Source organism: Syngnathus acus, unplaced genomic scaffold, assembly GCF_901709675.1.
Source record: "Syngnathus acus unplaced genomic scaffold, fSynAcu1.2, whole genome shotgun sequence".
NCBI lineage: Eukaryota > Metazoa > Chordata > Actinopteri > Syngnathiformes > Syngnathidae > Syngnathus > Syngnathus acus.
The window spans coordinates 199,188-225,695 of record NW_023590225.1 but is presented as its reverse complement, the minus strand read 5'-3'; the positions used below and the strand labels follow the sequence as shown (position 1 = coordinate 225,695).

At 46.2% G+C, this 26,508-nt stretch overlaps 15 non-coding genes and 7 pseudogenes across 15 annotated transcripts; all 22 read left to right on the top strand.

The window, feature by feature from the left end:
• The first annotated feature begins 13,742 nt into the window (after positions 1-13,742).
• LOC119118948 lies at positions 13,743-13,861 on the top strand. The gene has a single exon (XR_005097026.1). It is a non-coding gene; the product is annotated as a 5S ribosomal RNA (ribosomal RNA).
• Positions 13,862-14,331: 470 nt separating this feature from the next.
• Positions 14,332-14,440, top strand: LOC119118959 (annotated as a pseudogene).
• Positions 14,441-14,907: 467 nt separating this feature from the next.
• Positions 14,908-15,026, top strand: LOC119118945. The gene has a single exon (XR_005097023.1). It is a non-coding gene; the product is annotated as a 5S ribosomal RNA (ribosomal RNA).
• Positions 15,027-15,493: 467 nt separating this feature from the next.
• Positions 15,494-15,612, top strand: LOC119118944. The gene has a single exon (XR_005097022.1). It is a non-coding gene; the product is annotated as a 5S ribosomal RNA (ribosomal RNA).
• Positions 15,613-16,081: 469 nt separating this feature from the next.
• LOC119118943 lies at positions 16,082-16,200 on the top strand. Its single transcript, XR_005097021.1, has one exon. It is a non-coding gene; the product is annotated as a 5S ribosomal RNA (ribosomal RNA).
• Positions 16,201-16,669: 469 nt separating this feature from the next.
• Positions 16,670-16,778, top strand: LOC119118958 (annotated as a pseudogene).
• Positions 16,779-17,245: 467 nt separating this feature from the next.
• LOC119118941 lies at positions 17,246-17,364 on the top strand. Its single transcript, XR_005097019.1, has one exon. It is a non-coding gene; the product is annotated as a 5S ribosomal RNA (ribosomal RNA).
• Positions 17,365-17,835: 471 nt separating this feature from the next.
• Positions 17,836-17,954, top strand: LOC119118939. The gene has a single exon (XR_005097018.1). It is a non-coding gene; the product is annotated as a 5S ribosomal RNA (ribosomal RNA).
• Positions 17,955-18,422: 468 nt separating this feature from the next.
• Positions 18,423-18,541, top strand: LOC119118938. Its single transcript, XR_005097017.1, has one exon. It is a non-coding gene; the product is annotated as a 5S ribosomal RNA (ribosomal RNA).
• A 470-nt stretch (positions 18,542-19,011) lies between these two features.
• Positions 19,012-19,120, top strand: LOC119118957 (annotated as a pseudogene).
• A 466-nt stretch (positions 19,121-19,586) lies between these two features.
• On the top strand, positions 19,587-19,705 carry LOC119118937. The gene has a single exon (XR_005097016.1). It is a non-coding gene; the product is annotated as a 5S ribosomal RNA (ribosomal RNA).
• Positions 19,706-20,176: 471 nt separating this feature from the next.
• On the top strand, positions 20,177-20,295 carry LOC119118946. The gene has a single exon (XR_005097024.1). It is a non-coding gene; the product is annotated as a 5S ribosomal RNA (ribosomal RNA).
• A 469-nt stretch (positions 20,296-20,764) lies between these two features.
• LOC119118936 lies at positions 20,765-20,883 on the top strand. The gene has a single exon (XR_005097015.1). It is a non-coding gene; the product is annotated as a 5S ribosomal RNA (ribosomal RNA).
• Positions 20,884-21,354: 471 nt separating this feature from the next.
• LOC119118955 lies at positions 21,355-21,463 on the top strand (annotated as a pseudogene).
• A 467-nt stretch (positions 21,464-21,930) lies between these two features.
• On the top strand, positions 21,931-22,049 carry LOC119118935. The gene has a single exon (XR_005097014.1). It is a non-coding gene; the product is annotated as a 5S ribosomal RNA (ribosomal RNA).
• A 470-nt stretch (positions 22,050-22,519) lies between these two features.
• On the top strand, positions 22,520-22,638 carry LOC119118949. The gene has a single exon (XR_005097027.1). It is a non-coding gene; the product is annotated as a 5S ribosomal RNA (ribosomal RNA).
• A 468-nt stretch (positions 22,639-23,106) lies between these two features.
• On the top strand, positions 23,107-23,225 carry LOC119118934. Its single transcript, XR_005097013.1, has one exon. It is a non-coding gene; the product is annotated as a 5S ribosomal RNA (ribosomal RNA).
• Positions 23,226-23,695: 470 nt separating this feature from the next.
• Positions 23,696-23,804, top strand: LOC119118954 (annotated as a pseudogene).
• Positions 23,805-24,270: 466 nt separating this feature from the next.
• LOC119118933 lies at positions 24,271-24,389 on the top strand. Its single transcript, XR_005097012.1, has one exon. It is a non-coding gene; the product is annotated as a 5S ribosomal RNA (ribosomal RNA).
• Positions 24,390-24,860: 471 nt separating this feature from the next.
• On the top strand, positions 24,861-24,969 carry LOC119118952 (annotated as a pseudogene).
• Positions 24,970-25,436: 467 nt separating this feature from the next.
• LOC119118932 lies at positions 25,437-25,555 on the top strand. The gene has a single exon (XR_005097011.1). It is a non-coding gene; the product is annotated as a 5S ribosomal RNA (ribosomal RNA).
• Positions 25,556-26,021: 466 nt separating this feature from the next.
• LOC119118951 lies at positions 26,022-26,130 on the top strand (annotated as a pseudogene).
• Positions 26,131-26,508: the final 378 nt, after the last annotated feature.

Sequence of the window (26,508 nt, the reverse complement as noted above, 5' to 3'; positions counted from 1 at the left end):
CTTATAAAACATAAACCAAACGTTGCAGGTGGTCATTTCTGCATGCGCAGTGATAAACTGGGCACTCTGAAGCCCCCAAGAGCACTTTTTACTAGAAAAGGTGCTCAGCTCGTCGAGAAAATGCGCTCTAAGCAATACAATTAAAAATGCTCATAAAACATAAACCAAACGTTGCAGGTGGTCATTTCTTCATGTGCAGTGATAAACTCGGCACTCTGAAGCACCCAAGAGCGCTTTTTACTTTGCCAACCTAACCAGAGTGACGGGAGAGGCACCATCCAGAAAACGTGCTCAGCTCATCGAGAAAATGCGATTTAAGCAATAAAACTAAAAATGCTTATAAAACATAAACCAAACGTTGCAGGTGGTCATTTCTGCATGCGCAGTGATAAACTGGGCACTCTGAAGCCCCCAAGAGCACTTTTTACTATGCCAACCTAACCAGAGTGACGGGAGAGGCACCATCCAGAAAACGTGCTCAGCTCGTCGAGAAAAAGCGATTTAAGCAATAAAACAAAAAATGCTTATAAAACATAAACCAAACGTTGCAGGTGGTCATTTCTGCATGCGCAGTGATAAACTCGGCACTCTGAAGCACCCAAGAGCACTTTTTACTAGAAAACGTGCTCAGCTCGTCGAGAAAATGCGCTCTAAGCAATACAATTAAAAATGCTTATAAAACATAAACCAAACGTTGCAGGTGGTCATTTCTGCATGCGCAGTGATAAACTGGGCACTCTGAAGCCCCCAAGAGCACTTTTTACTAGAAAACGTGCTCAGCTCGTCGAGAAAATGCGCTCTAAGCAATACAATTAAAAATGCTCATAAAACATAAACCAAACGTTGCAGGTGGTCATTTCTTCATGTGCAGTGATAAACTCGGCACTCTGAAGCACCCAAGAGCGCTTTTTACTTTGCCAACCTAACCAGAGTGACGGGAGAGGCACCATCCAGAAAACGTGCTCAGCTCGTCGAGAAAATGCGATTTAAGCAATAAAACTAAAAATGCTTATAAAACATAAACCAAACGTTGCAGGTGGTCATTTCTGCATGCGCAGTGATAAACTGGGCACTCTGAAGCCCCCAAGAGCACTTTTTACTATGCCAACCTAACCAGAGTGACGGGAGAGGCACCATCCAGAAAACGTGCTCAGCTCGTCGAGAAAATGCGATTTAAGCAATAAAATTAAAAATGCTTATAAAACATAAACCAAACGTTGCAGGTGGTCATTTCTTCATGCGCAGTGATAAACTCGGCACTCTGAAGCACCCAAGAGCGCTTTTTACTAGAAAACGTGCTCAGCTCGTCGAGAAAATGCGCTCTAAGCAATACAATTAAAAATGCTTATAAAACATAAACCAAACGTTGCAGGTGGTCATTTCTGCATGCGCAGTGATAAACTGGGCACTCTGAAGCCCCCAAGAGCACTTTTTACTATGCCAACCTAACCAGAGTGACGGGAGAGGCACCATCCAGAAAACGTGCTCAGCTCGTCGAGAAAATGCGATTTAAGCAATAAAACAAAAAATGCTTATAAAACTTAAACCAAACGTTGCAGGTGGTCATTTCTGCATGCGCAGTGATAAACTCGGCACTCTGAAGCACCCAAGAGCGCTTTTTACTAGAAAACGTGCTCAGCTCGTCGAGAAAATGCGCTCTAAGCAATACAATTAAAAATGCTTATAAAACATGAACCAAAGGTTGCAGGTGGTCATTTCTTCATGCGCAGTGATAAACTCGGCACTCTGAAGCACCCAAGAGCACTTTTTACTTTGCCAACCTAACCAGAGTGACGGGAGAGGCACCATCCAGAAAACGTGCTCAGCTCGTCGAGAAAATGCGATTTAAGCAATAAAACTAAAAATGCTTATAAAACATAAACCAAACGTTGCAGGTGGTCATTTCTTCATGCGCAGTGATAAACTCGGCACTCTCAAGCCCCCAAGAGCGCTTTTTACTATGCCAACCTAACCAGAGTGACGTGAGGCGACCAGGCGCGGACGCTAACTCACGCCCGGCAAGAGCGCTCGGAAGGCGGATAAGCTTTCACGGAAGCTCCGCCAGCCGGTCCGCGGGCCAAATAGGGTTCCATAAGGGACCGGGCGCGGACGCTAACCCACGCCCGGCATGAGAGCTCGGAAGGCGTATAGGCTTTCACGAAAGACCCGCAGGCCGGTCCGCGGGCCAAATAGGGTCCCATAAGTGACCGGGCGCGGTCTCTAACTCACGCCCGGCAGGAGTGCTCGGAGGGCGGATAGGCATTCACGGACGTCCCGCCAGCCGGTCCGCGGGCCAAATAGGGTCCCATAAGTGACCGCGCGCAGTCTCTAACTCAAGCCCGGCAAGAGTGCTCGGAGGGCGGATAGGCTTTCACGGAATACCCGCCGGCCGGTCCGCGGGCCAAATAGGGTCCCATAAAATACCGGGCGCGGTCTCTAACTCACGCCCGGCCGGAGTGCTCAGAGGGCGGATAGGCTTTCACGGAATACCCGCCGGCTGGTCAGCGGGCTAAATAGGGTCCCATAAGTGACCGGGCGCGGTCTCTAAGTCACGACCGGCAGGAGTGCTCGGAGGGCGGATAAGCTTTCACGGACGTCCCGCCAGCAGGTCCACGGGCCAAATAGGGTCCCATAAGTGACCGGGCGCGGTCTCTAAGTCACGCCCGGCAGGAGTGCTCGGAGGGCGGATAAGCTTTCACGGACGTCCCGCCAGCAGGTCCGTGGGCCAAATAGGGTCCCATAAGTGACCGGGCGCGGTCTCTAACTCAGGCCCGGCAGGAGTGCTCGGAGGGCGGATAGGCATTCATCGACGTCCCGCCGGTCGGTCCGCGGGCCAATTAGGGTCCCGTAAGTGACCGGGCTTGGTCTCTAAGTCACGCCCGGCAGGAGTGCTCGGAGGGCGGATAAGCTTTCACGGACGTCCCGCTAGCCGGTCCGCGGGCCAATTAGGGTCCCGTAAGTCACCGGGCTTGGTCTCTAAGTCACGCCCGGCAGGAGTGCTCGGAGGGCGGATAAGCTTTCACGGACGTCCCGCCAGCCGGTCCGCGGGCCAATTAGGGTCCCATAAGTGACCGGGCGCGGTCTCTAACTCAGGCCCGGCAGGAGTGCTCGGAGGGCGGATAGGCATTCACGGACGTCCCGCCGGTTGGTCCGCGGGCCAATTAGGGTCCCGTAAGTGACCGGGCTTGGTCTCTAAGTCACGCCCGGCAGGAGTGCTCGGAGGGCGAATAAGCTTTCACGGATGTCCCGCCAGACGGTCCGCGGGCCAATTAGGGTCCCATAAGTGACCGGGCGCGGTCTCTAACTCAGGCCCGGCAGGAGAGCTCGGAGGGCGGATAGGCATTCACGGACGTCCCGCCGGCCGGTCCGCGGGCCAATTAGGGTCCCGTAAGTGACCGGGCGCGGTCTCTTACTCAAGCCCGGCAGGAGTGCTCGGAGGGCGAATAGGCATTCACGGATGTCCCGCAGGCCGGTCCGCGGGCCAATTAGGGTTTCATAAAGTACCGTGCGCGGTCTCTAACTCACGCTCGGCAGGAGTGCTCGGAGGGCGGATAGGCTTTCACGGAACCCCCGCCGGCCGGTCCGCGGGCCAATTAGGGTTTCATAAAGTACCGTGCGCGTCCGCTAACCCACGCCCGGCAGGAGCGCTCTGAGGGCGGACAGGCTTTCACGGAGGTACCGCAGGCCAGTCCGCGGGCCAATTAGGGTCCCATAAAGTACCGTGCGCGGCCGCTAACCCACGCCCGGCAGGAGCGCTCGGAGGGCGGATAGGCTTTCACGGAGCCCCCGCCGGCCGGTCCGCGGGCCAAATAGGGTCCCGTAAGTGACCGGGCGCGGCCGCTAACCCACGCCCGGCAAGAGCGCTCGGAAGGCGGATAGGCTTTCACGGAAGCGCCGCCAGCCGGTCCGCGGGCCAAATAGGTTCCATAAGGGACCGGGCGCGGACGCTAAACCACGCACTCAACTCGGCACTCTGAAGAACCCAAGAGCGCTTTTTACTAGAAAACGTGCTCAGCTCGTCGAGAAAATGCACTCTAAGCAATACAATTAAAAATGCTTATAAAACATAAACCAAACGTTGCAGGTGGTCATTTCTTCATGCGCAGTGATAAACTCGGCACTCTGAAGCACCCAAGAGCGCTTTTTACTTTGCCAACCTAACCAGAGTGACGGGAGAGGCACCATCCAGAAAACGCTGCTCAGCTCGTCGAGAAAATGCGATTTAAGCAATAAAACTAAAAATGCTTATAAAACATAAACCAAACGTTGCAGGTGGTCATTTCTGCATGCGCAGTGATAAACTGGGCACTCTGAAGCCCCCAAGAGCACTTTTTACTATGCCAACCTAACCAGAGTGACGGGAGAGGCACCATCCAGAAAACGTGCTCAGCTCGTCGAGAAAATGCGATTTAAGCAATAAAACTAGAAATGCTTATAAAACATAAACCAAACGTTGCAGGTGGTCATTTCTTCATGCGCAGTGATAAACTCGGCACTCTCAAGCCCCCAAGAGCGCTTTTTACTATGCCAACCTAACCAGAGTGACGGGAGAGCCACCATCCAGAAAACGTGCTCAGCTCGTCGAGAAAATGCGATTTATGCAATAAAATTAAAAATGCTTATAAAACATAAACCAAATGTTGCAGGTGGTCATTTCTGCATGCGCAGTGATAAACTGGGCACTCTGAAGCCCCCAAGAGCACTTTTTACTATGCCAACCTAACCAGAGTGACGGGAGAGGCACCATCCAGAAAACGTGCTCAGCTCGTCGAGAAAATGCGATTTAAGCAATAAAACTAAAAATGCTTATAAAACATAAACCAAACGTTGCAGGTGGTCATTTCTTCATGCGCAGTGATAAACTCGGCACTCTGAAGCCCCCAAGAGCGCTTTTTACTATGCCAACCTAAGCCGAGTGACGGGAGAGGCACCCTCCAGAAAACGTGCTCAGCTCGTCGAGAAAATGCGATCTAAGCAATAAAATTAAAAATGCTTATAAAACATAAACCAAACGTTGCAGGTGGTCATTTCTGCATGCGCAGTGATAAACTCGGCACTCTGAAGCACCCAAGAGCGCTTTTTACTAGAAAACGTGCTCAGCTCGTCGAGAAAATGCGCTCTAAGCAATACAATTAAAAATGCTTATAAAACATAAACCAAACGTTGCAGGTGGTCATTTCTTCATGCGCAGTGATAAACTCGGCACTCTGAAGCACCCAAGAGCACTTTTTAATTTGCCAACCTAACCAGAGTGAATGGAGAGGCACCATCCAGAAAACGTGCTCAGCTCGTCGAGAAAATGCGATTTAAGCAATAAAACTAAAAATGCTTATAAAACATAAACCAAACGTTGCAGGTGGTCATTTCTGCATGCGCAGTGATAAACTGGGCACTCTGAAGCCCCCAAGAGCACTTTTTACTATGCCAACCTAACCAGAGTGACGGGAGAGGCACCATCCAGAAAACGTGCTCAGCTCGTCGAGAAAATGCGATTTAAGCAATAAAACTAAAAATGCTTATAAAACATAAACCAAACGTTGCAGGTGGTCATTTCTTCATGCGCAGTGATAAACTCGGCACTCTCAAGCCCCCAAGAGCGCTTTTTACTATGCCAACCTAACCAGAGTGACGTGAGGCGACCGGGCGCGGACGCTAACTCACGCACGGCAAGAGCGCTCGGAAGGCGGATAAGCTTTCACGGAAGCCACGCCAGCCGGTCCGCGGGCCAAATAGGGTTCCATAAGGGACCGGGCGCGGACGCTAACCCACGCCCGGCATGAGAGCTCGGAAGGCGAATAGGCTTTCACGAAAGACCCGCAGGCCGGTCCGCGGGCCAAATAGGGTCCCATAAGTGACCGGGCGCGGTCTCTAACTCACGCCCGGCAGGAGTGCTCGGAGGGCGGATAGGCATTCACGGACGTCCCGCCAGCCTGGTCCGCGGGCCAAATAGGGTCCCATAAGTGACCGCGCGCGGTCTCTAACTCAAGCCCGGCAGGAGTGCTCGGAGGGCGGATAGGCTTTCACGGAAGACCCGCCGGCCGGTCCGCGGGCCAATTAGGGTCCGATAAATTACCGGGCGCGGTCTCTAACTCACGCCCGGCAGGAGTGCTCGGAGGGCGAATAGGCTTTCACGGAATACCCGCCGACTGGTCCGCGGGCCAAATAGGGTCCCATAAGTGACCGGGCGCGGTCTCTAAGTCACGACCGGCAGGAGTGCTCGGAGGGCGGATAAGCTTTCACGGACGACCCGCCAGCAGGTCCGCGGGCCAAATAGGGTCCCATAAGTGACCGGGCGCGGTCTCTAAGTCACGCCCGGCAGGAGTGCTCGGAGGGCGGATAAGCTTTCACGGACGTCCCGCCAGCAGGTCCGTGGGCCAAATAGGGTCCCATAAGTGACCGGGCGCGGTCTCTAACTCAGGCCCGGCAGGAGTGCTCGGAGGGCGGATAGGCATTCACGGACGTCCCGCCAGTCGGTCCGTTAGCCAATTAGGGTCCCGTAAGTCACCGGGCTTGGTCTCTAAGTCACGCCCGGCAGGAGTGCTCGGAGGGCGGATAAGCTTTCACGGACGTCCCGCCAGCCGGTCCGCGGGCCAATTAGGGTCCCATAAGTGACCGGGCGCGGTCTCTAACTCAGGCCCGGCAGGAGTGCTCGGAGGGCGGATAGGCATTCACGGATGTCCCGCCGGTTGGTCCGCGGGCCAATTAGGGTCCCGTAAGTGACCGGGCTTGGTCTCTAAGTCACGCCCGGCAGGAGTGCTCGGAGGGCGAATAAGCTTTCACGGACGTCCCACCAGACGGTCCGCGGGCCAATTAGGGTCCCATAAGTGACCGGGTGCGGTCTCTAACTCAGGCCCGGCAGGAGAGCTCGGAGGGCGGATAGGCATTCACGGACGTCCCGCCGGCCGGTCCGCGGGCCAATTAGGGTCCCGTAAGTGACCGGGCGCGGTCTCTTACTCAAGCCCGGCAGGAGTGCTCGGAGGGCGAATAGGCATTCACGGACGTCCCGCAGGCCGGTCCGCGGGCCAATTAGGGTCCCGTAAGTGACCGGGCGCGGTCTCTAACTCACGCCCGGCAGGAGTGCTCGGAGGGCGGATAGGCTTTCACGGAACCCCCGCCGGCCGGTCCGCGGGCCAATTAGGGTTTCATAAAGTACCGTGCGCGGCCGCTAACCCACGCCCGGCAGGAGCGCTCGGAGGGCGGACAGGCTTTCACGGCGGTACCGCAGGCCAGTCCGCGGGCCAATTAGGGTCCCATAAAGTACCGTGCGCGGCCGCTAACCCACGCCCGGCAGGAGCGCTCGGAGGGCGGATAGGCTTTCACGGAGCCCCCGCCGGCCGGTCCGCGGGCCAAATAGGGTCCCGTAAGTGACCGGGCGCGGCCGCTAACCCACGCCCGGCAAGAGCGCTCGGAAGGCGGATAGGCTTTCACGGAAGCGCCGCCAGCCGGTCCGCGGGCCAAATAGGTTCCATAAGGGACCGGGCGCGGACGCTAAACCACGCACTCAACTCGGCACTCTGAAGAACCCAAGAGCGCTTTTTACTAGAAAACGTGCTCAGCTCGTCGAGAAAATGCACTCTAAGCAATACAATTAAAAATGCTTATAAAACATAAACCAAACGTTGCAGGTGGTCATTTCTTCATGCGCAGTGATAAACTCGGCACTCTGAAGCACCCAAGAGCGCTTTTAACTAGAAAACGTGCTCAGCTCGTCGAGAAAATGCGCTCTAAGCAATACAATTAAAAATGCTCATAAAACATAAACCAAACGTTGCAGGTGGTCATTTCTTCATGCGCAGTGATAAACTCGGCACTCTCAAGCCCCCAAGAGCGCTTTTTACTATGCCAACCTAACCAGAGTGACGTGAGGCGACCGGGCGCGGACGCTAACTCACGCCCGGCAAGAGCGCTCGGAAGGCGGATAAGCTTTCACGGAAGACCCGCTAGCCGGTCCGCGGGCCAAATAGGGTTCCATAAGGGACCGGGCGCGGACGCTAACCCACGCCCGGCATGAGAGCTCGGAAGGCGAATAGGCTTTCACGAAAGACCCGCAGGCAGGTCCGCGGGCCAAATAGGGTCCCATAAGTGACCGGGCGCGGTCTCTAACTCACGCCCGGCAGGAGTGCTCGGAGGGCGGATAGGCATTCACGGACGTCCCGCCAGCCGGTCCGCGGGCCAAATAGGGTCCCATAAGTGACCGCGCGCAGTCTCTAACTCAAGCCCGGCAGGAGTGCTCGGAGGGCGGATAGGCTTTCACGGAAGACCCGCCGGCCGGTCCGCGGGCCAAATAGGGTCCCATAAATTACCGGGCGCGGTCTCTAACTCACGCCCGGCAGGAGTGCTCGGAGGGCGAATAGGCTTTCACGGAATACCCGCCGGCTGGTCCGCGGGCCAAATAGGGTCCCATAAGTGACCGGGCGCGGTCTCTAAGTCACGAACGGCAGGAGTGCTCGGAGGGCGGATAAGCTTTCACGGACGACCCGCCAGCAGGTCCGCGGGTCAAATAGGGTCCCATAAGTGACCGGGCGCGGTCTCTAAGTCACGCCCGGCAGGAGTGCTCGGAGGGCGGATAAGCTTTCACGGACGTCCCGCCAGCAGGTCCGTGGGCCAAATAGGGTCCCATAAGTGACCGGGCGCGGACGCTAACCCACGACCGGCATGAGAGCTCGGAAGGCGAATAGGCTTTCACGAAAGACCCGCAAGCAGGTCCGCGGGCCAAATAGGGTCCCATAAGTGACCGGGCGCGGTCTCTAACTCACGCCCGGCAGGAGTGCTCGGAGGGGGGATAGGCATTCACGGACGTCCCGCCAGCCGGTCCGCGGGCCAAATAGGGTCCCATAAGTGTCCGCGCGCGGTCTCTAACTCAAGCCCGGCAGGAGTGCTCGGAGGGCGGATAGGCTTTCACGGAAGACCCGCCGGCCGGTCAGCGGGCCAAATAGGGTCCCATAAAATACCGGGCGCGGTCTCTAACTCACGCCCGGCAGGAGTGCTCAGAGGGCGGATAGGCTTTCACGGAATACCCGCCGGCTGGTCCGCGGGCTAAATAGGGTCCCATAAGTGACCGGGCGCGGTCTCTAAGTCACGACCGGCAGGAGTGCTCGGAGGGCGTATAAGCATTCACGGACGTCCCGCCAGCAGTTGTTAAAGACTGCTGAAGCATTACAAAGTTGGTGGAGTGTGGGACAAAAGGGATGGAAGTGTGTTTGGGTGCTGGGGCGGACATATCTGAGGAGTTTTGATAAAAGAGGGAATAATAAGGCTGCTTATTGACACTGAAATGGGGATAAAAAACAAAATACATAGATATGGACAGTGAAGATGCACTAATAATAACAAATCATACAACAGCGTGATCAGAAACTTTGCAAAGTGGAAATTGATCGATAGAAATTAAATTTATCAAAACGACAGAATTTAATTGCACATCAATTGCGACTGATTTATAGGATGCATATTTGAGTTTGAAAGGGCGAGGGGCCATAAGAAAGTTGGAATTTTGGATAGTCAGCAAAATAGTAATACATGGCACTACTTAATTAAAAAAGGATACAGTAGGGTTTTAAATAACGAATACAGTGACATGACCCTTGCGACAATTGATTTAAATGGCAATTTATCATAGGCACTTGGGGTTAGGATTAACAATCCATCCATCCATCCATCCATCCATCCATCCATCCATCCATCCATCCATTACTGGTGCGGCTTGTCCTTACGAGGGTCACGGAGGATTAACAATAATAATTAGAAATTAGAAGGAAAAAAGGAAATATTGCAAAATCTTACCGCAATGTTGAAAGTGAAAATGTGAAATTTTAATCTAGAAAGTGAAAGAAGGTGAATTGGAGGAATTATGTGGAAGAAAATGAGAAATATTGAATGTGCCATGAAGAATGAATGGTGAAATATTGGCTTAAAATTTGTAAATTTCTCGAAAACCGTAAATATTTAGAATATTTGGCATGAATATTTGGAATGTGTTAAAAGTGGAATGAAGTGAATCAGATGAATTCGTAGAAGTAGTTAAGCTAAAAAAAAAAGGAATAAATAAATAAAAAGAGGCAGAAGAATGCAGAAGAAGTTGAATAATAATAAAGTCAAGGCAAGTCAAGTTTATTTATATAGCCCACAAGCAAGTTTCAAAGGGCTTCAAATGTACAAAGATTGGCAATTTAAAGTACAGGAACAATAAGTTTGAGGGCCACAATGATGATCATGACAGCAAAAATATTTTTAATTGGTTTTGATAGGTACAAAGGGGGAACGTGGAAGAAGGTTTTCAAAATTTGTGACGTAGCGTGACTCCATTATCAAGATTAAGCATTTTTTTTAATTTTAAGAATTGGCATCAACAAAAATGAGAACGATAATCTTCAAGGTGATAGCGTAAGTGGCAGGAGGAAGCTGTGTATATTGTTTTTAAACATTATTTTTGGTATCATTATTTTTTAGGAGGGTCAGTTATGCTTGTGAGGAGATGAATGAAGGAACAAGGTAACAGTAAAAGGGAGTGCTCTATAAATTGTTGGTTCTTTGCCAGAGATAGTTATTTGGAGGGATGAATTTAAACTGAAAGCAAAATGGAACTGTTTAGTGGAAGAAATATGGGAAGGTGGAAATATTGAAGTTACAGCTCAACACAAAGTGTCAAATAGTCTAAGTGTGAGATGTGAGCAAACTAAATGAGGAGTTAAATCATGTTCCAGCATTATGCATATTGGCAAACAATGAGAGGACAGGAGACCAGACAATTAGATATTAACTTTGGATTTAAAATAAAAAAGGGAAATTTTAATTGAGGAGAAGATTTTGTGTAGGGAGGATTCTTTTTACAATTTAATATTGTATGTTTTTATGTGTGTGTTGTGGAATGACAGTTTGTTTGTAATGGTGTATGAATGTCAAGTCTGTGATTGTGGTGTGGTATTTGTGTATTGTGAATGGTTAACATGATTCAAAGTTGGGGTGATGTGATCACAGCAGAGGATAACATTCCTCTCACCTGAAAAATATAAAGATACTACAGATTTGAAAAAGCACGATTGATCAGGACTAATTTTGGATTAAATATGGGTTTAGGATTACTCAAGGGCACCATCGACAACAAAACAGTGCGATGGAGAAGGCCCATTTCAGTAATATGGTCAGACAAGACAGAACTAGTATCGAACATCAAGACTCTGGACGATTTGACGTGTGACGACTTTGAGCTCACCCGACAGGGTGACGGACTAGGTGGACAGTGACCAAATGTTTGACGTTTGAGCTTGCTTGCGACAAGAGCACGCTCTGTTTTGTTTTTCTGTGTGACTTGATTTTTATTTTTTTTGCAGCAACAGCCACCAGCCAAGGAGCGGATTGCGCACTGCTTGCGTAACTTGTTTTCGTTCTTGCAGGTTGTCGATTGCGTTCGTGGAAAATTTGTGTTGAATTTACAAGAATATGTTAACCCTTGCCCTTTTGGTTTTTATGATGAACTTGTTGATGACATGGTTTTCAGGACATGATCCGCAGGCGCCAGGATTCATTTTATCACTGTTTTTATTTTGATATTTGATGTCTGTTTTTGTGTGTACAAATGTCCGCTGCCAGCAGGGCTATAAGCTCACTGACAGGAGTGCGATGATTTTTGTTTGTATTGCCGAGTGTGTGGTGGACAGTCAAGTTTTAAGGACTTGGAATGACGGTCCCGGGGCCCAGATGGGAGCTTCCGCGGGCCTGACTACAATGGGTGTGGTGATGAGAGGGGACGCTTTGCAGGTTCCTTTTGATACGTAATGACACATTGGATGAATGTGTCAAAAGGGGGAGGTGTAAAATAGAAATGGGTGAGTAGGTGTAAAATAGAGTAAAATAGAAATGGGTGAGTAGGTGTAAAATAGAAATGGGTGAGTAGGTTTCAATTTGTAATTGTGATATACAGTTTTTTTTCCAAATTCACTTGTTTTTAAGCTTTAACAGGACATGCCAGAATTCAACTAGCAGTGATGGAAGGAGCAGAGGAAGACCAGTGACATCTGGTTGTGGTGACAACAAATTATATGATCGCTTGCCGAAGGATGCATCAGGTATCTGTGCCCTCGTGTCTTTGATAATGCCTGTAGTGGTTGTCCCCATTGAAATACAGAATCTCAATTGGAACATTGAGCCCACTGGCGGGGCTCCTGAAGCGAGCCAAAAGAGACGTTTTCCCCCATTGTTGAGCGACAACGATCCAACATATATTGACGCTATAGGAGTGCCCCGGGGTGTGCCAGGCCAGATAAGTATAAACTCGTTAATCAAGTGTTTTCGGGATTCGAAAGCATTTTCCTATGGATCACCCCCAATAAAAATGTTGACCGTATTAATTACGTTCATTACAATGTCCAACGATTGGGTAATTATACAGCTGAATCATTTGCAGCGGTCCATGAACAATTGGCTACGACGTCATTGATGCCGTTCCAAAATAGAATTGCGTTGGACATGCTATTGGCTAAGGAACATGGTGTGTGCGGAATGTTTGGTGATGCATGTTGTACTTTCATCCCCAACAACATGGCACCAGTGGGGCGACTCACCCGGGCGTTGGAAGGACTAAGGACACTGAATAAAAAGATGAAAGATCATTCAGGTGTACGCACCGATATTTGGTCTGATTGGATGAAAACGTTCGGAAGCTGGAAAGGCCTCATCATGTCTGTGCTAGTTGCTGTGGCTATTTTTACTGCAATAATGATTTTATGCGGTTGTTGCTGTATTCCATGTGTTAGATCACTCACTGTTCGGTTGATCGAGAAAACCGTTGGCCCGTTGTCACCGAAGGGCCAATATACCCTGGTGACTCAACATGAGCCGCGGGGGGGAAGAAAGGACCGACAGTGTGCTGGTCGCTGCTTGCTAGAGAAACTGGTGATGACCTCATAAATGAGGTCATGAGAGGGAATAAAGGGAAATGTACTTTCGGCAGTTTGCAAACATATTTGATTAAGGCTGCATTAGACATATATAATCATATCAATATAATTTCTAGTGTGCTCGTGTGGTGATTAATAAGTGGAAAGGAATGTGCAGGCTACAATGAATTTGTTCTCTACAAAGAATTGTGGAACAGGATGTCCAGACAGGGAGGATATCTCAAGGCCGGTGAGGAACAACTCGTCTTTGTGGTCCAGACACCTGTGCTGAGCAGGGGAAAAACCCAAACGAGGAGGAGACGACCATCGACCATCGACTATCGACCAATCACCACACAATATTTTGCATGCTTGAATATTCATATTGTGTTTCTTTAAAACTGCGCAACCCGGAAGAATGTGTTGTCTTTTGATGGTCACAGAAGGCACACTAGTTTTTGTGTTAAGGACCCGAGACCCAGGCGCCTGTATTATCTTGCTTTGTCAGGATTAAACAATTGGTAAATTCGGCCTCATTGATCTACTGGTCTTCTCTTTGACAGAACGAACTCGCAAAATTGTTAGGTGTACCAGTGTGTGGATTAGGACGTAACAATTTTTGTTTTGTCAATTGTAGTTCACGTCTTTTACCGCTAGAGAGCAGACTATGTACAGTGAATAAAGAGGCTGGCTCCCTGTGAACTCAAAGCAGCAGTCTTTATCCGTAAAAAAACACAAAAAAAACCCACACTGCGCTTCCATGTAGGGTTTTTCCACTTTTCGTGACATTTACTTTGATACAGCAAGAAGTCTTGGCTTTCAGGGGCGATTGTATCTATAGAATGCATTATTTTGCTATCAACCATGGCTTACGGCCATACTACCCTGAGAACGCCCGATCTCGTCCGATCTCGTAAACTAAGCAGGGTCGGGCCTGGTTAGTACTTGGATGGGAGACCGCCTGGGAATACCAGGTGCTGTAAGCTTTTTTTTTTTTTTTTCCACTTCAATTGTTAAAGCAAATTTTGACAACACCCATTACGTATGGCATTCGGAAACTGCAAGCCGAGTTTTAACTCCGACATTGAAACTATACCCGAGTTTCAAATCTATATTGTGTGGCGTCATCCATAGCATTGTAGTTCACGTCTTTTACCGCTAGAGAGCAGACTATGTACAGTGAATAAAGAGGCTGGCTCCCTGTGAACTCAAAGCAGCAGTCTTTATCAGTAAAAAGAAAAAAAAAAAAAAAACATTGCACTTCCATGTAGGGTTTTTCCACTTTTCATGACATTTACTTTGATACAGCAAAATGCAGGTCGCAATGGCAAATTTGTGCTACCACATAAAAAGCTATCAATAACTTTTCATGATAGCCATGTTTCCATGAAACGCCAAGTCTTGGTTTTCAGGGGCGATTGTTTCTATAAAATGCATGATTTTGTGATTACCCATGGCTTACGGCCATACTACCCTGAGAACGCCCGATCTCGGAAGCTAAGCAGGGTCGGGCCTGGTTAGTACTTGGATGGGAGACCGCCTGGGAATACCAGGTGCTGTAAGCTTTTTTTTTCTTTTTCCACTTCAATTGTTAAAGCAAATTTTGACAACACCCATTACGTATGGCATTCGGAAACTGCAAGCCGAGTTTTAACTCCGACATTGAAACTATACCCGAGTTTCAAATCTATATTGTGTGGCGTCATCCATAGCATTGTAGTTCACGTCTTTTACCGCTAGAGAGCAGACTATGTACAGTGAATAAAGAGGCTGGCTCCCTGTGAACTCAAAGCAGCAGTCTTTATCCGTAAAAAAAAAAAAAAAAAACACATTGCACTTCCATGTAGGGTTTTTCCACTTTTCATGACATTTACTTTGATACAGCAAAATGCAGGTCGCAATGGCAAATTTGTGCTACCACATAAAAAGCTGTCAATAACTTTTCATGATAGCCATGTTTCCATGAAGCGCCAAGTCTTGGTTTTCAGGGGCGATTGTATCTATAAAATGCATTATTTTGCACTCAACCATGGCTTACGGCCATACTACCCTGAGAACGCCCGATCTCGTCCGATCTCGGAAGCTAAGCAGGGTCGGGCCTGGTTAGTACTTGGATGGGAGACCGCCTGGGAATACCAGGTGCTGTAAGCTTTTTTTTTCTTTTTCCACTTCAATTGTTAAAGCAAATTTTGACAACACCCATTACGTATGGCATTCGGAAACTGCAAGCCGAGTTTTAACTCCGACATTGAAACTATACCCGAGTTTCAAATCTATATTGTGTGGCGTCATCCATAGCATTGTAGTTCACGTCTTTTACCGCTAGAGAGCAGACTATGTACAGTGAATAAAGAGGCTGGCTCCCTGTGAACTCAAAGCAGCAGTCTTTATCCGTAAAAAAAAAAAAAAAAAACACATTGCACTTCCATGTAGGGTTTTTCCACTTTTCATGACATTTACTTTGATACAGCAAAATGCAGGTCGCAATGGCAAATTTGTGCTACCACATAAAAAGCTGTCAATAACTTTTCATGATAGCCATGTTTCCATGAAACGCCAAGTCTTGGTTTTCAGGGGCGATTGTATCTATAAAATGCATTATTTTGCGCTCAACCATGGCTTACGGCCATACTACCCTGAGAACGCCCGATCTCGTCCGATCTCGGAAGCTAAGCAGGGTCGGGCCTGGTTAGTACTTGGATGGGAGACCGCCTGGGAATACCAGGTGCTGTAAGCTTTTTTTTTCTTTTTCCACTTCAATTGTTAAAGCAAATTTTGACAACACCCATTACGTATGGCATTCGGAAACTGCAAGCCGAGTTTTAACTCCGACATTGAAACTATACCCGAGTTTCAAATCTATATTGTGTGGCGTCATCCATAGCATTGTAGTTCACGTCTTTTACCGCTAGAGAGCAGACTATGTACAGTGAATAAAGAGGCTGGCTCCCTGTGAACTCAAAGCAGCAGTCTTTATCCGTAAAAAAAAAAAAAAAAAAAACACATTGCACTTCCATGTAGGGTTTTTCCACTTTTCATGACATTTACTTTGATACAGCAAAATGCAGGTCGCAATGGCAAATTTGTGCTACCACATAAAAAGCTGTCAATAACTTTTCATGATAGCCATGTTTCCATGAAACGCCAAGTCTTGGTTTTCAGGGGCGATTGTATCTATAAAATGCATTATTTTGCACTCAACCATGGCTTACGGCCATACTACCCTGAGAACGCCCGATCTCGTCCGATCTCGGAAGCTAAGCAGGGTCGGGCCTGGTTAGTACTTGGATGGGAGACCGCCTGGGAATACCAGGTGCTGTAAGCTTTTTTTTTTCTTTTTCCACTTCAATTGTTAAAGCAAATTTTGACAACACCCATTACGTATGGCATTCGGAAACTGCAAGCCGAGTTTTAACTCCGACATTGACACTATACCCGAGTTTCAAATCTATATTGTGTGGCGTCATCCATAGCATTGTAGTTCACGTCTTTTACCGCTAGAGAGCAGACTATGTACAGTGAATAAAGAGGCTGGCTCCCTGTGAACTCAAAGCAGCAGTCTTTATCAGTAAAAAAACAAAAAACAAAACACATTGCACTTCCATGTAGGGTTTTTCCACTTTTCATGACATTTACTTTGATACAGCAAAATGCAGGTCGCAATGGCAAATTTGTGCTACCACATAAAAAGCTATCAATAACTTTTCATGATAGCCATGTTTCCATGAAACGCCAAGTCTTGGTTTTCAGGGGCGATTGTTTCTATAAAATGCATGATTTTGTGATTACCCATGGCTTACGGCCATACTACCCTGAGAACGCCCGATCTCGGAAGCTAAGCAGGGTCGGGCCTGGTTAGTACTTGGATGGGAGACCGCCTGGGAATACCAGGTGCTGTAAGCTTTTTTTTTCTTTTTTCCACTTCAATTGTTAAAGCAAATTTTGACAACACCCATTACGTATGGCATTCGGAAACTGCAAGCCGAGTTTTAACTCCGACATTGAAACTATACCCGAGTTTCAAATCTATATTGTGTGGCGTCATCCATAGCATTGTAGTTCACGTCTTTTACCGCTAGAGAGCAGACTATGTACAGTGAATAAAGAGGCTGGCTCCCTGTGAACTCAAAGCAGCAGTCTTTATCCGTAAAAAAAAAAAAAAAAACACATTGCACTTCCATGTAGGGTTTTTCCACTTTTCATGACATTTACTTTGATACAGCAAAATGCAGGTCGCAATGGCAAATTTGTGCTACCACATAAAAAGCTGTCAATAACTTTTCATGATAGCCATGTTTCCATGAAACGCCAAGTCTTGGTTTTCAGGGGCGATTGTATCTATAAAATGCATTATTTTGCACTCAACCATGGCTTACGGCCATACTACCCTGAGAACGCCCGATCTCGTCCGATCTCGGAAGCTAAGCAGGGTCGGGCCTGGTTAGTACTTGGATGGGAGACCGCCTGGGAATACCAGGTGCTGTAAGCTTTTTTTTTTTTTTTTTTCCACTTCAATTGTTAAAGCAAATTTTTACAACACCCATTACTATGGCATTCGGAAACTGCAAGCCGAGTTTTAACTCCGACATTGAAACTATACCCGAGTTTCAAATCTATATTGTGTGGCGTCATCCATAGCATTGTAGTTCACGTCTTTTACCGCGAGAGAGCAGACTATGTACAGTGAATAAAGAGGCTGGCTCCCTGTGAACTCAAAGCAGCAGTCTTTATCCGTAAAAAAAAAAAAAAAAAAAACACATTGCACTTCCATGTAGGGTTTTTCCACTTTTCATGACATTTACTTTGATACAGCAAAATGCAGGTCGCAATGGCAAATTTGTGCTACCACATAAAAAGCTGTCAATAACTTTTCATGATAGCCATGTTTCCATGAAACGCCAAGTCTTGGTTTTCAGGGGCGATTGTATCTATAAAATGCATTATTTTGCACTCAACCATGGCTTACGGCCATACTACCCTGAGAACGCCCGATCTCGTCCGATCTCGGAAGCTAAGCAGGGTCGGGCCTGGTTAGTACTTGGATGGGAGACCGCCTGGGAATACCAGGTGCTGTAAGCTTTTTTTTTCTTTTTCCACTTCAATTGTTAAAGCAAATTTTGACAACACCCATTACGTATGGCATTCGGAAACTGCAAGCCGAGTTTTAACTCCGACATTGACACTATACCCGAGTTTCAAATCTATATTGTGTGGCGTCATCCATAGCATTGTAGTTCACGTCTTTTACCGCTAGAGAGCAGACTATGTACAGTGAATAAAGAGGCTGGCTCCCTGTGAACTCAAAGCAGCAGTCTTTATCAGTAAAAAAACAAAAAACAAAACACATTGCACTTCCATGTAGGGTTTTTCCACTTTTCATGACATTTACTTTGATACAGCAAAATGCAGGTCGCAATGGCAAATTTGTGCTACCACATAAAAAGCTATCAATAACTTTTCATGATAGCCATGTTTCCATGAAACGCCAAGTCTTGGTTTTCAGGGGCGATTGTTTCTATAAAATGCATTATTTTGCACTCAACCATGGCTTACGGCCATACTACCCTGAGAACGCCCGATCTCGTCCGATCTCGGAAGCTAAGCAGGGTCGGGCCTGGTTAGTACTTGGATGGGAGACCGCCTGGGAATACCAGGTGCTGTAAGCTTTTTTTTTTTTTTTTTTCCACTTCAATTGTTAAAGCAAATTTTGACAACACCCATTACTATGGCATTCGGAAACTGCAAGCCGAGTTTTAACTCCGACATTGAAACTATACCCGAGTTTCAAATCTATATTGTGTGGCGTCATCCATAGCATTGTAGTTCACGTCTTTTACCGCGAGAGAGCAGACTATGTACAGTGAATAAAGAGGCTGGCTCCCTGTGAACTCAAAGCAGCAGTCTTTATCCGTAAAAAAAAAAAAAAAAAAACACATTGCACTTCCATGTAGGGTTTTTCCACTTTTCATGACATTTACTTTGATACAGCAAAATGCAGGTCGCAATGGCAAATTTGTGCTACCACATAAAAAGCTATCAATAACTTTTCATGATAGCCATGTTTCCATGAAACGCCAAGTCTTGGTTTTCAGGGGCGATTGTTTCTATAAAATGCATGATTTTGTGATTACCCATGGCTTACGGCCATACTACCCTGAGAACGCCCGATCTCGGAAGCTAAGCAGGGTCGGGCCTGGTTAGTACTTGGATGGGAGACCGCCTGGGAATACCAGGTGCTGTAAGCTTTTTTTTTCTTTTTCCACTTCAATTGTTAAAGCAAATTTTGACAACACCCATTACGTATGGCATTCGGAAACTGCAAGCCGAGTTTTAACTCCGACATTGAAACTATACCCGAGTTTCAAATCTATATTGTGTGGCGTCATCCATAGCATTGTAGTTCACGTCTTTTACCGCTAGAGAGCAGACTATGTACAGTGAATAAAGAGGCTGGCTCCCTGTGAACTCAAAGCAGCAGTCTTTATCCGTAAAAAAAAAAAAAAAAACACATTGCACTTCCATGTAGGGTTTTTCCACTTTTCATGACATTTACTTTGATACAGCAAAATGCAGGTCGCAATGGCAAATTTGTGCTACCACATAAAAAGCTGTCAATAACTTTTCATGATAGCCATGTTTCCATGAAACGCCAAGTCTTGGTTTTCAGGGGCGATTGTATCTATAAAATGCATTATTTTGCACTCAACCATGGCTTACGGCCATACTACCCTGAGAACGCCCGATCTCGTCCGATCTCGGAAGCTAAGCAGGGTCGGGCCTGGTTAGTACTTGGATGGGAGACCGCCTGGGAATACCAGGTGCTGTAAGCTTTTTTTTTTTTTTTTTTCCACTTCAATTGTTAAAGCAAATTTTTACAACACCCATTACTATGGCATTCGGAAACTGCAAGCCGAGTTTTAACTCCGACATTGAAACTATACCCGAGTTTCAAATCTATATTGTGTGGCGTCATCCATAGCATTGTAGTTCACGTCTTTTACCGCGAGAGAGCAGACTATGTACAGTGAATAAAGAGGCTGGCTCCCTGTGAACTCAAAGCAGCAGTCTTTATCCGTAAAAAAAAAAAAAAAAAAAACACATTGCACTTCCATGTAGGGTTTTTCCACTTTTCATGACATTTACTTTGATACAGCAAAATGCAGGTCGCAATGGCAAATTTGTGCTACCACATAAAAAGCTGTCAATAACTTTTCATGATAGCCATGTTTCCATGAAACGCCAAGTCTTGGTTTTCAGGGGCGATTGTATCTATAAAATGCATTATTTTGCACTCAACCATGGCTTACGGCCATACTACCCTGAGAACGCCCGATCTCGTCCGATCTCGGAAGCTAAGCAGGGTCGGGCCTGGTTAGTACTTGGATGGGAGACCGCCTGGGAATACCAGGTGCTATAAGCTTTTTTTTTTCTTTTTCCACTTCAATTGTTAAAGCAAATTTTGACAACACCCATTACGTATGGCATTCGGAAACTGCAAGCCGAGTTTTAACTCCGACATTGACACTATACCCGAGTTTCAAATCTATATTGTGTGGCGTCATCCATAGCATTGTAGTTCACGTCTTTTACCGCTAGAGAGCAGACTATGTACAGTGAATAAAGAGGCTGGCTCCCTGTGAACTCAAAGCAGCAGTCTTTATCAGTAAAAAAACAAAAAACAAAACACATTGCACTTCCATGTAGGGTTTTTCCACTTTTCATGACATTTACTTTGATACAGCAAAATGCAGGTCGCAATGGCAAATTTGTGCTACCACATAAAAAGCTATCAATAACTTTTCATGATAGCCATGTTTCCATGAAACGCCAAGTCTTGGTTTTCAGGGGCGATTGTTTCTATAAAATGCATTATTTTGCACTCAACCATGGCTTACGGCCATACTACCCTGAGAACGCCCGATCTCGTCCGATCTCGGAAGCTAAGCAGGGTCGGGCCTGGTTAGTACTTGGATGGGAGACCGCCTGGGAATACCAGGTGCTGTAAGCTTTTTTTTTTTTTTTTTTTCCACTTCAATTGTTAAAGCAAATTTTGACAACACCCATTACTATGGCATTCGGAAACTGCAAGCCGAGTTTTAACTCCGACATTGAAACTATACCCGAGTTTCAAATCTATATTGTGTGGCGTCATCCATAGCATTGTAGTTCACGTCTTTTACCGCGAGAGAGCAGACTATGTACAGTGAATAAAGAGGCTGGCTCCCTGTGAACTCAAAGCAGCAGTCTTTATCCGTAAAAAAAAAAAAAAAAAAACACATTGCACTTCCATGTAGGGTTTTTCCACTTTTCATGACATTTACTTTGATACAGCAAAATGCAGGTCGCAATGGCAAATTTGTGCTACCACATAAAAAGCTATCAATAACTTTTCATGATAGCCATGTTTCCATGAAACGCCAAGTCTTGGTTTTCAGGGGCGATTGTTTCTATAAAATGCATGATTTTGTGATTAACCATGGCTTACGGCCATACTACCCTGAGAACGCCCGATCTCGGAAGCTAAGCAGGGTCGGGCCTGGTTAGTACTTGGATGGGAGACCGCCTGGGAATACCAGGTGCTGTAAGCTTTTTTTTTCTTTTTCCACTTCAATTGTTAAAGCAAATTTTGACAACACCCATTACGTATGGCATTCGGAAACTGCAAGCCGAGTTTTAACTCCGACATTGAAACTATACCCGAGTTTCAAATCTATATTGTGTGGCGTCATCCATAGCATTGTAGTTCACGTCTTTTACCGCTAGAGAGCAGACTATGTACAGTGAATAAAGAGGCTGGCTCCCTGTGAACTCAAAGCAGCAGTCTTTATCCGTAAAAAAAAAAAAAAAAAACACATTGCACTTCCATGTAGGGTTTTTCCACTTTTCATGACATTTACTTTGATACAGCAAAATGCAGGTCGCAATGGCAAATTTGTGCTACCACATAAAAAGCTGTCAATAACTTTTCATGATAGCCATGTTTCCATGAAACGCCAAGTCTTGGTTTTCAGGGGCGATTGTATCTATAAAATGCATTATTTTGCACTCAACCATGGCTTACGGCCATACTACCCTGAGAACGCCCGATCTCGTCCGATCTCGGAAGCTAAGCAGGGTCGGGCCTGGTTAGTACTTGGATGGGAGACCGCCTGGGAATACCAGGTGCTGTAAGCTTTTTTTTTTTTTTTTTTCCACTTCAATTGTTAAAGCAAATTTTGACAACACCCATTACTATGGCATTCGGAAACTGCAAGCCGAGTTTTAACTCCGACATTGAAACTATACCCGAGTTTCAAATCTATATTGTGTGGCGTCATCCATAGCATTGTAGTTCACGTCTTTTACCGCGAGAGAGCAGACTATGTACAGTGAATAAAGAGGCTGGCTCCCTGTGAACTCAAAGCAGCAGTCTTTATCCGTAAAAAAAAAAAAAAAAAAACACATTGCACTTCCATGTAGGGTTTTTCCACTTTTCATGACATTTACTTTGATACAGCAAAATGCAGGTCGCAATGGCAAATTTGTGCTACCACATAAAAAGCTGTCAATAACTTTTCATGATAGCCATGTTTCCATGAAACGCCAAGTCTTGGTTTTCAGGGGCGATTGTATCTATAAAATGCATTATTTTGCACTCAACCATGGCTTACGGCCATACTACCCTGAGAACGCCCGATCTCGTCCGATCTCGGAAGCTAAGCAGGGTCGTGCCTGGTTAGTACTTGGATGGGAGACCGCCTGGGAATACCAGGTGCTATAAGCTTTTTTTTTCTTTTTCCACTTCAATTGTTAAAGCAAATTTTGACAACACCCATTACGTATGGCATTCGGAAACTGCAAGCCGAGTTTTAACTCCGACATTGACACTATACCCGAGTTTCAAATCTATATTGTGTGGCGTCATCCATAGCATTGTAGTTCACGTCTTTTACCGCTAGAGAGCAGACTATGTACAGTGAATAAAGAGGCTGGCTCCCTGTGAACTCAAAGCAGCAGTCTTTATCAGTAAAAAAACAAAAAACAAAACACATTGCACTTCCATGTAGGGTTTTTCCACTTTTCATGACATTTACTTTGATACAGCAAAATGCAGGTCGCAATGGCAAATTTGTGCTACCACATAAAAAGCTATCAATAACTTTTCATGATAGCCATGTTTCCATGAAACGCCAAGTCTTGGTTTTCAGGGGCGATTGTTTCTATAAAATGCATTATTTTGCACTCAACCATGGCTTACGGCCATACTACCCTGAGAACGCCCGATCTCGTCCGATCTCGGAAGCTAAGCAGGGTCGGGCCTGGTTAGTACTTGGATGGGAGACCGCCTGGGAATACCAGGTGCTGTAAGCTTTTTTTTTTTTTTTTTTCCACTTCAATTGTTAAAGCAAATTTTGACAACACCCATTACTATGGCATTCGGAAACTGCAAGCCGAGTTTTAACTCCGACATTGAAACTATACCCGAGTTTCAAATCTATATTGTGTGGCGTCATCCATAGCATTGTAGTTCACGTCTTTTACCGCGAGAGAGCAGACTATGTACAGTGAATAAAGAGGCTGGCTCCCTGTGAACTCAAAGCAGCAGTCTTTATCCGTAAAAAAAAAAAAAAAAAAACACATTGCACTTCCATGTAGGGTTTTTCCACTTTTCATGACATTTACTTTGATACAGCAAAATGCAGGTCGCAATGGCAAATTTGTGCTACCACATAAAAAGCTATCAATAACTTTTCATGATAGCCATGTTTCCATGAAACGCCGAGTCTTGGTTTTCAGGGGCGATTGTTTCTATAAAATGCATGATTTTGTGATTAACCATGGCTTACGGCCATACTACCCTGAGAACGCCCGATCTCGGAAGCTAAGCAGGGTCGGGCCTGGTTAGTACTTGGATGGGAGACCGCCTGGGAATACCAGGTGCTGTAAGCTTTTTTTTTCTTTTTCCACTTCAATTGTTAAAGCAAATTTTGACAACACCCATTACGTATGGCATTCGGAAACTGCAAGCCGAGTTTTAACTCCGACATTGAAACTATACCCGAGTTTCAAATCTATATTGTGTGGCGTCATCCATAGCATTGTAGTTCACGTCTTTTACCGCTAGAGAGCAGACTATGTACAGTGAATAAAGAGGCTGGCTCCCTGTGAACTCAAAGCAGCAGTCTTTATCCGTAAAAAAAAAAAAAAAAACACATTGCACTTCCATGTAGGGTTTTTCCACTTTTCATGACATTTACTTTGATACAGCAAAATGCAGGTCGCAATGGCAAATTTGTGCTACCACATAAAAAGCTGTCAATAACTTTTCATGATAGCCATGTTTCCATGAAACGCCAAGTCTTGGTTTTCAGGGGCGATTGTATCTATAAAATGCATTATTTTGCACTCAACCATGGCTTACGGCCATACTACCCTGAGAACGCCCGATCTCGTCCGATCTCGGAAGCTAAGCAGGGTCGGGCCTGGTTAGTACTTGGATGGGAGACCGCCTGGGAATACCAGGTGCTGTAAGCTTTTTTTTTTTTTTTTTTTCCACTTCAATTGTTAAAGCAAATTTTTACAACACCCATTACTATGGCATTCGGAAACTGCAAGCCGAGTTTTAACTCCGACATTGAAACTATACCCGAGTTTCAAATCTATATTGTGTGGCGTCATCCATAGCATTGTAGTTCACGTCTTTTACCGCGAGAGAGCAGACTATGTACAGTGAATAAAGAGGCTGGCTCCCTGTGAACTCAAAGCAGCAGTCTTTATCCGTAAAAAAAAACAAAAAAAAAACACATTGCACTTCCATGTAGGGTTTTTCCACTTTTCATGACATTTACTTTGATACAGCAAAATGCAGGTCGCAATGGCAAATTTGTGCTACCACATAAAAAGCTATCAATAACTTTTCATGATAGCCATGTTTCCATGAAACGCCAGTCTTGGTTTTCAGGGGCGATTGTTTCTATAAAATGCATGATTTTGTGATTACCCATGGCTTACGGCCATACTACCCTGAGAACGCCCGATCTCGGAAGCTAAGCAGGGTCGGGCCTGGTTAGTACTTGGATGGGAGACCGCCTGGGAATACCAGGTGCTGTAAGCTTTTTTTTTCTTTTTCCACTTCAATTGTTAAAGCAAATTTTGACAACACCCATTACGTATGGCATTCGGAAACTGCAAGCCGAGTTTTAACTCCGACATTGAAACTATACCCGAGTTTCAAATCTATATTGTGTGGCGTCATCCATAGCATTGTAGTTCACGTCTTTTACCGCTAGAGAGCAGACTATGTACAGTGAATAAAGAGGCTGGCTCCCTGTGAACTCAAAGCTGCAGTCTTTATCCGTAAAAAAAAAAAAAAAAAACACATTGCACTTCCATGTAGGGTTTTTCCACTTTTCATGACATTTACTTTGATACAGCAAAATGCAGGTCGCAATGGCAAATTTGTGCTACCACATAAAAAGCTGTCAATAACTTTTCATGATAGCCATGTTTCCATGAAACGCCAAGTCTTGGTTTTCAGGGGCGATTGTATCTATAAAATGCATTATTTTGCACTCAACCATGGCTTACGGCCATACTACCCTGAGAACGCCCGATCTCGTCCGATCTCGGAAGCTAAGCAGGGTCGGGCCTGGTTAGTACTTGGATGGGAGACCGCCTGGGAATACCAGGTGCTGTAAGCTTTTTTTTTTCTTTTTCCACTTCAATTGTTAAAGCAAATTTTGACAACACCCATTACGTATGGCATTCGGAAACTGCAAGCCGAGTTTTAACTCCGACATTGAAACTATACCCGAGTTTCAAATCTATATTGTGTGGCGTCATCCATAGCATTGTAGTTCACGTCTTTTACCGCTAGAGAGCAGACTATGTACAGTGAATAAAGAGGCTGGCTCCCTGTGAACTCAAAGCAGCAGTCTTTATCCGTAAAAAAAAAACAAAAAAACATTGCACTTCCATGTAGGGTTTTTCCACTTTTCATGACATTTACTTTGATACAGCAAAATGCAGGTCGCAATGGCAAATTTGTGCTACCACATAAAAAGCTGTCAATAACTTTTCATGATAGCCATGTTTCCATGAAACGCCAAGTCTTGGTTTTCAGGGGCGATTGTATCTATAAAATGCATTATTTTGCACTCAACCATGGCTTACGGCCATACTACCCTGAGAACGCCCGATCTCGGAAGCTAAGCAGGGTCGGGCCTGGTTAGTACTTGGATGGGAGACCGCCTGGGAATACCAGGTGCTGTAAGCTTTTTTTTTTCTTTTTCCACTTCAATTGTTAAAGCAAATTTTGACAACACCCATTACGTATGGCATTCGGAAACTGCAAGCCGAGTTTTAACTCCGACATTGAAACTATACCCGAGTTTCAAATCTATATTGTGTGGCGTCATCCATAGCATTGTAGTTCACGTCTTTTACCGCTAGAGAGCAGACTATGTACAGTGAATAAAGAGGCTGGCTCCCTGTGAACTCAAGGCAGCAGTCTTTATCCGTAAAAAAAAAACAAAAAAAACACATTGCACTTCCATGTAGGGTTTTTCCACTTTTCATGACATTTACTTTGATACAGCAAAATGCAGGTCGCAATGGCAAATTTGTGCTACCACATAAAAAGCTGTCAATAACT